The 7,934-nt window shown below is 41.2% G+C and overlaps 1 long non-coding RNA gene across 3 annotated transcripts; it reads right to left on the minus strand.

The window, feature by feature from the left end:
- Window positions 1-3,706: 3,706 nt before the first annotated feature.
- LOC122635442 lies at window positions 3,707-6,235 on the minus strand. 3 transcript variants are annotated; one of them, XR_006328669.1, is made up of 4 exons: window positions 5,349-6,235; window positions 4,866-4,986; window positions 4,314-4,400; window positions 3,707-4,230 (listed from the first exon to the last, which is right to left on the minus strand). It is a non-coding gene; the product is annotated as an uncharacterized LOC122635442 (long non-coding RNA). The 3 variants fall into 3 exon arrangements; XR_006328668.1 differs by having other exon boundaries at window positions 4,319-4,986; XR_006328667.1 differs by having other exon boundaries at window positions 4,314-4,986.
- Window positions 6,236-7,934: the final 1,699 nt, after the last annotated feature.

Below are 7,934 nucleotides of genomic sequence, written 5' to 3' on the forward strand. Positions count from 1 at the left end.
GAGAGAGGTGAAAAGATGGAGAGAGAGAGAGAGAGAGAGAGATAAATAATTGCAGAATTAACGTGATCGACATACATTACGAATTTGTTGCCAAAATTCTAATTTGCACGTTTCGAAGCTTGTCCAATGATATAAAAAATTAACAGCAAAAATTCTTTTTTGTAAGTTTTTATTGGTATTAAAAAGCTTAGATAGTAAAAGTCTATACGAGAAAAAATTGAAAATTATACAGTTGATAAAAGTTGTTTGTTGCTGAAAAATTTTCTACCAAAAATTCTTTAAGATACGATCATCTTAGTCATTTGAAGGTGGTAAGAAACAATTTCAATCTTCTTATAACAGAAGATAAAGGAATTAAAAATCATTTAAACCAATGCAGTAAGTTGAAACAATGTTGTGAGAAATTCTGAGAGCAACTGGAAAATGATCTAACTTTAGACATTTAATTACCCTTACTATTTTAATTACCGATTATTATACCTTATCATTGTTATCTGATAAAAAAACCTTTCACAATAAATCTTAATTTTTTGTTGTTGTAATCAACCATATATAACAAAATAAGAGTTTATTGTTAGGTGATTGCCTAATTAGAGAATCATATTACCCGTATATAGGGAACACGGCTGGTACAAAATATAGAAGAATCCATTTATTTTTGCGTTTTAATCGGAATAAAAGAAAAATGGAGAAACGAAGTTGGTCGACGTATAGAGATATCGAGAGATCGAATCGAAAAATCAGAGCTTTTACGAGAGAGGGGGAGAGAGAGAGAGAGAGAGGCAGGGAGGAAGGAGATAGAGAGATAGATAGATAGATAGTTCGTGTATCGGAGGCGAGAGCGGTATTAATTAGCCATATCCGATATCCATTTTATTTCGTTCGCGATGAGTTCGGCGATCGTTGCGCACATGTCTCAAAATAAACGGTTGTCAATCAAGCGGTCGAGGGAGATGTTACCGCGCGTGGGTGGAACGCGAAGTGACCGTGCGGCTGAGTGAACGAGTGTGAGAGAGAAAGAGAGAGAGAGGGAGAGAAAGAGAGAGAGAGAGAGGGAGAGAAAGAGAGAGAGAGAGAGAGAGAGATGGATAGAGAGATACAGAGATAGAGATAGAGAGAGAATTCCGAGGGAAATACCGTCGACGCGTGACGAACGATCGTATCTCGTCGCGGATTACGCGCACCATCCGTTTCGATAAAACTATATTGATTCGTTATCGGTGTTCGTTCTTTTCGCAGCTCAACCCTTTCGTTATTACCCGAAAAAGCGATTAGTTTATTGACTCGATACTTTGATCGATCCATCGACTACGATATAGGCTAATTTTGATGATGACATATGACCGTGAATTTCAAATAGAGTTATCATCATTTTTGGGTATAAGTATAGTAATTGTGGTTGCGACACGATGGAACAAGATAGACCAGTTCAGTCCGTTCTACTTGTTATCGTTGCCAATCGAAGAAGATTTATCGCGAGCAAATGGCACTGATATCTCCCATAAAAAGACGTCGACGTGTACTTACGTACGACGACTTTGCCAGAGACCACCATGAAAGAAAATAGACGAGGGAGAGAAAGAGAGAGACAATTATATATATATATATATATATATATATATATATATATAAAAGAATAAACTCGACAAGAGGCATACTTTTTTAAGAAACCACTCTCACGAGACACATCTTGGTCGTAGAAGCGTGGCCACCGGAAGTTGTCGTTACCTAGCCAAGAAAGAAAGACAGAGACAGACAACAAGCATGACGATAAAGAAGGCAAAGAAAATGGCTAGGAGAAAGAGAGAGAGAGAGAGAGAGACAGAGAGAGAGAGAGAGAGAGAGAGAGAGACATAGAGAGAGAGAGAGAGAGAGAGAGAGAGGACTAGAAAGATGATAGAAGGACGGACGAAGCTAAAGCCTATGCCGCTTTTAAATATAGTCGGCTGGCCGGTTATACTTGTATATGTATACATCTATGTGTTCGTCCACGTGGAGTAAGCATATATGCGTACACATTGCTACGTTATCAAAGGATTGGAAGGCAGGCGAAGCGCCTCTGCATGAAATTTTGCGTGCATTATAAATGAACGCAGCCTTGCAGGTGGGGGACATGAAGGCGGAGGAGGAAAAAGGATGGAAGAGGAGGAGGAGAAAGAGGAGGAGGTGGAGGAGGAGGAGGAGGAGGAGAGGGAATATAGAGGCAGAGGGAGAGAGAGAGAAAGATGGGAAAGGGCTGCGTACGAAGGAGCAAGTGTGTGAGTAAGAGAGAAAGGGACAGAGCGAAGTCAGAGCAACGTAGTTGGGTTAGGTTGGGCCTGAAAGCGTTGGTTGGTCGGACGTGGCTCTAACCTACCGTAACGCTATAAAAATAACGGGCGACTTCTGTCCCCCTTCTTCTTCTCTCTTGCCTCGTCGTCGATCATCTTGTCTTCGTCTTTCTCGTCTACGTTCCACTCTCTCTCTCTCTCTCTCTCTCTCTCTCTCTCTCTTCATCTTCTTTGCACTAACATACTACTACTACTGCTCCTGCTGCTCCTGCTGCTGCTCCTGCTATTGCTTTTTCTCTTCAATGCATAGTACTTACCGAAGAAGAGAGAGAGAAAGAAAGAGAGAAAGAGAGAGAGGGAACATGTGCGTGCAGAGCATGTGTTACGCGAGAGGGACCCGTTCGTACATTGCCGAGTGTGTTTGCGTCGACACAAAAATGCCTTGGCACGATCTTCCTTCTCATAGGGCCCCTCGAGGAACCCTACCTTACCTACCTACTAGGTATGTACTATGTTTGATCTTCATCAACAATACTATTTCTATTGGGTTAAGATTGACTTCATTTCTTTGATATCTATCTTTGATTGTATTCTTTGATTTATCAGGTTGATTTTGAGTTGAAAAATTGTTCAGGTTTAGATTGAACTGCAACTGGTACATCGCTGATAAAATTTTATTTTTATACTTTTATTGACCTTTCTGTACGTAGGTGTAGAACGTGTGTATACATACATACATACATATATATACACATGTATATATACATATGTGTATATCTATACATATATATATTCAAAAGGAGAAAAAAATAATACGAGTGCGCCAAGCTTTCGTCACGAATGCTCCAAGACGCACCAATTAAAAAACTCGACTTAGGCCTGACTTTAGATGACGTTATTAGGAGGAGGAGCCTCCTTTAGACTGTGATCCCTATTGGCCAACACGTTTTGAAGGTGGAGACCTGGGCAAAAGCCCGCTGTGGTTTCGAGGAATAGGTATCAACCATAGGGAGCTAAGTTCACTCTAAAGAATTCATTAATTGATCGTTTGTATTCATCATTTTCGGAATTTTGATTATCTTTATGAGATCGCTTGTGGGGTAACTTTGAGAGAGATGAACGTAAATTCAGAAAAGAGTTATATTTCAGAACTTTGCGATTTATAATTCCAGACAGTTTTCTTTTTTAATTATCTGCTTATTAATTATGGGACAATAACTCTTAGCTTTTATTTTCTAAATTTTAATTTTGATAGGTTTGTTACATCAAACTATTTTATTGTTCTTACGTAGCTCAATCATTTCATCGGATCAACAATCAATCAATAGTTTTATGTCGTTGTTGGAAGAAGAAACTTTAGATCTTTCAGTGATCATTTATTTCCTATTTGTTTTTTTTTTTTTTTTATCTGAAATGAATGCGTTCTTTGGGTATCAATATTTTAGCTATTTTTGCTAATGCAATTAAAAGTTTCCTTCGTATTTTTGTGAAAACTTTGAAATTCCTTTCGTTGAAAAAGTAAACCTTTTTGATAGGCTTAATATTCTAATAGAAAGAGAAAATGCAATGCGCAAGGAACGTTTAAGAGTGTAAGAGACATCGCGTCGGAAAAGATAGTTCGAGCCACGCCTTCTCTCGTTTTCGAGGCATCATGCGAATTTCAATGAAACTCGTACGTAAGTCTGCGATCCTACGAGCACGTTACTCCCTTCGTCTTTCGAAGATCGGCCTTCGCGGAATACCGCGGAGTAGCTTGGGCCATGATGTGCTTCTTCTTCTTCTTCTTCTTCTTCTTCTATACGTCCTCCTTGCCCCTTCGCATTTCCTGTCGGCTCTTCTCTTCGTCTCTCGGACTCGATACCAACCGGCATTGTACGACGAGAGCCTGTCTTGCTCCTTTCTCTCTCTCTCCCCTCTCTCTTTCCCTCCCTCTCTCTTGCTTTCTCCATTATGCTAGAAGCTGTAGACAAGGAGAGAAGTCAGTGGAACAGGTGCCAACCGGTTCGAGAAAGTTTCCACCAATAAGCTGCGTTAGGCCCTTACCGTACCGAGTAGAGTACTTCGAAAGACAGGTGGCACGACCCCGTGCGTTATGTCCTTTTACATGCTTTTCAAACTTCAACTCTTTTCCTGCGTTTAATATGGCGTTATTAATTCGATTAGTTTTCTCTGTCTGGGGAAATATTCAAGTCTTGGGTTTTGTATTTATCTTTTCTGATATAATTCATCGAATTGATTGATCATTATTAATCGATTATTTCTCAAACAGTTTTATAGTTTATCTATTGATTATAGAGTTCTTAGAAAATTATAAAGTCATAGTCGCGATAATTGATAATATATTCAATGTTTATAGTTGGTATTTAATCGATCAAATACAATCAATTGAATATTTTTCTTAACGCTTTACTTGAAGTAGAAACTCAATTGATAAGCTAATATCTTTAATTAATTCATAAACGTAGTTCATTGTCAAAACAATTCGTCTCAAACTAAAAAAGCTACCATCCATCATACATCTCCCATAGATTAACGGAGACACCTCAAACTCGAAGCACAAAGCTAGACACGATCTCCGTGTCCACTAGACCTGACCTTATTCCCACCTCCTCCTTATCCATCAGGTCAACTCCTTCATCGTCGTCACTGTCGTCGGCAACGATGACATCGAGAGCTCGTCTAACCATGAAAAGCGTTGCACACGTGGTTCGCCTTCCTGCAAAAGGCAAGAAAGTTAAAAAGAAAGAAAAGGAGAGAAAGAGAGAGGGAGAGAGAGAGAGAGAGAGAGAGAGAGAAGAAAAGAGAAAGAAGTATAGAAAGAGAGGAAGAGAGAGAAAGAGAAAGATATAGACGAGGCGAGGAGTGGCAGGCTCGGTTGGCAGGGTTGGTTGGCAGGGTTGGTTGGCAGAATGGCTCGCAGGCAGTCTGTAGTACGGTAAGGCACGGAACGAAGCAGTGCAGAGCGGAAGGAAGAGGCACGGGGGCTCGTACACGCCCCCTATGCGTCGTCGGGATTGGGGGTGGTTGCAGAGCAGTAGCGGTAACGGTAGCGGCAGCCTAAAGGGTAGGTATACGCACTGCGAGTTACGTTGGGGTAGGCCTATGCTTGGCCTGCGTGGGCGTGGGTGGCTCCACCCCGTCGAGGATCATCCTTCTGGGGGGATGAAAGAAAGCGAGCTAGCTAGCTAGCTAGGTAGCTAGCAAACGCGCGACCGACCGACCGACCGACCGACCGAGCACTCGCCCGACCGAGAGAGACGAAACGAGTAACGAGAGAAGAAAAGAGACAGCAAAACTGTTCTCTATCTTTCTCTCTCAGTCTTTCTGGCGTGCCATGCGGAGGCAGCGCCGATCGAGGCGACTCTACGAGAGTCTCCCAACGTTTGCATCAACTCGTGTCTTGGTATATACACGTATCTGCCTATATACGTATACGTATATTTTCTCTCGCATTCTCTCTCGTACGCACTTACCCATGGCGGCCGACTATGCCGGGCCTTCCACCCTCGTTTCCGGATTTTTCCTTCGGCCGAGTCATCAACCCTTGCGAACGACCTGCGGTCATCCACCTGGTCGACACTCGGCCTACCTCGAAACTTGAAACCCACTGCAGCAGCAGTAGCATCGATGCTGACGGCACCAGCCAAAGACCTCGTTTCTTTTCAATGACGACGGATATACGGAGAAACGAAGGAGTCTGTGCTCTTCATCGCTGCCAATTAACAGTGCAAAGAGAAAGAGATGGAGACGTTCGACGTGCTTATCAATAGAGATATGTATGTCCGACCGAACATTCAAAGACTTCAGTAATTAGGATAATGCTTCGGATTATTAGACTTTGAGGTTTCCTTTTTATCGCTATTTTTATATATTCTACAATATTTCTGTCATATTTTAGTTTTCGATTATCAAAGAATTTATTGAATACGTCCATCATTTCCCTTTTTCTTGAATCTGTACTTATCTCTTTCGCTCTTTTTCTTTTATTTTCTTTTTATTAAATATCATTGGCTTTCGATCCTAAAATCTGAAATATCTCCATCATTCTAGTTTTCAATTATAAAAAAATTTATCGAATATGTCTGTCATTCCTCTTCTCCTTGAATCTACATTTTTCAATAATTCGATCTATTCCGTCAATGACTTTATCCAGAGACAAGGAGAGTTCATACTATACGCCGAGACGTTCATCTCTCTACGTTCCCTCGATACATCGTTACGTTTCATTTGCGGTGTCATGGATGTTTATCGTGCCTTCCGGTGACGATTTCTAGAAGAGAAAGAGAGAGAGAGAGAGAGAGAGAGAGAGAGAGAGGAAGAAGAGTTGCTTTGAGAAGAGACCGACATATTCGAGATCCGTCTCCAAAGAGTCACACGATATAAACATAAGTACGAACCACCCAAGGGGATATATAAGCGAGTTATTCTATAAATGTTTATTCCTCGAGCAATAAAAAGTCTCTTGGAACGAGCCAATGAGGAACGATTTAAATTCGCAATCTCTCATCGTAGATATTTCTTAGAAGATGCATGTATTCATCTCGTATGAATTAAGTCGAAATGAAATGAACATTTCAGAAATTGATATGCATCTAAGAAACATTTGATAATGAGTTAGAGTCTATGGATATGGTAACTCTTTTCTATTCAATTTTTAGGCAGATTAATATTCAAAATGATTTCTCACAAATGTTGTCGGATTTAGGATACGTTCGACGCAACAAATTCTATAAAAAAAACCTACATTCACAAAAACAACCAAAGGTTTCAACTTAGTAAGTTATTAAAAAAAAAAAGAAAAAAAAAGAAAAAGAAAGAAACTATAGATAGTATTAAAATTTATTTATAAACTTCGCGTTAACACGCTTATAATTCTTACCATAAGAAAAAGTTTGGTAAAAAAAAAAGGAAAAGAAAAAAGAAACGTTAAAGGAGGCGTGTTAAATCGTCATCATCTTTATCGGAACGTCTCGACGACGAAACCTTCTTATTTTCTGTCTCTCTCCTTCTCTTAAGACCTTAGGTACAGCATTACGAAGAAAATCTGGGCGGCGAAGTGGAGAATGGAAGAGGTAGAGAAGAAAGAGGAGACCGGGCGAGCAGCCAAGCAAGTAAATTCACGAGACGGTGTGGGCCGGGCCCTTGGTTGGCCTTGTTGGTACCCTTGGATTTCGGTCGGTGTCCTTGGCACTGATGGCGGCCACTCGGTCCACGACCACTTTATTCCTTGCGTCGTCCATCGCGATGCATTCTACTTCTCCCTTTATCCAACTCACTACTGCATCTTCTTTCTCTCTTATTTATTTATTCTTTTGGGCCGGCGGCCGCTCTTTGTCCCTCGACGCGTCGGCTGGTTGGCTGTTCGCTTGGTTGGACGTTGAACGTTGCTCCTTCGAATACTTCTGCTTAGGGTATACTGACCTACCACGACTGCCATGAGAAAGAGGGAGAGAGAAAGAAAGACAGAGAGAGGGAGAGAGAGAGAGAGAGAGAGAGGTAGAATGATAGGTACAACGTATAAGAGAGAGAGAGGAAGAGAGAGAGAGAGAGAGAGAGAGAGAGAGAGAGGGAGAGAGGGAGAGAGAGGAAGGGAAGGAGGGAACGTACCTGGCAGGTAGGTACACACCTCACTTCGGCGGGCCAGCAAACTTCGGGTACAGTCAC

Source organism: Vespula pensylvanica, chromosome 18 (assembly GCF_014466175.1).
Source record: "Vespula pensylvanica isolate Volc-1 chromosome 18, ASM1446617v1, whole genome shotgun sequence".
NCBI lineage: Eukaryota > Metazoa > Arthropoda > Insecta > Hymenoptera > Vespidae > Vespula > Vespula pensylvanica.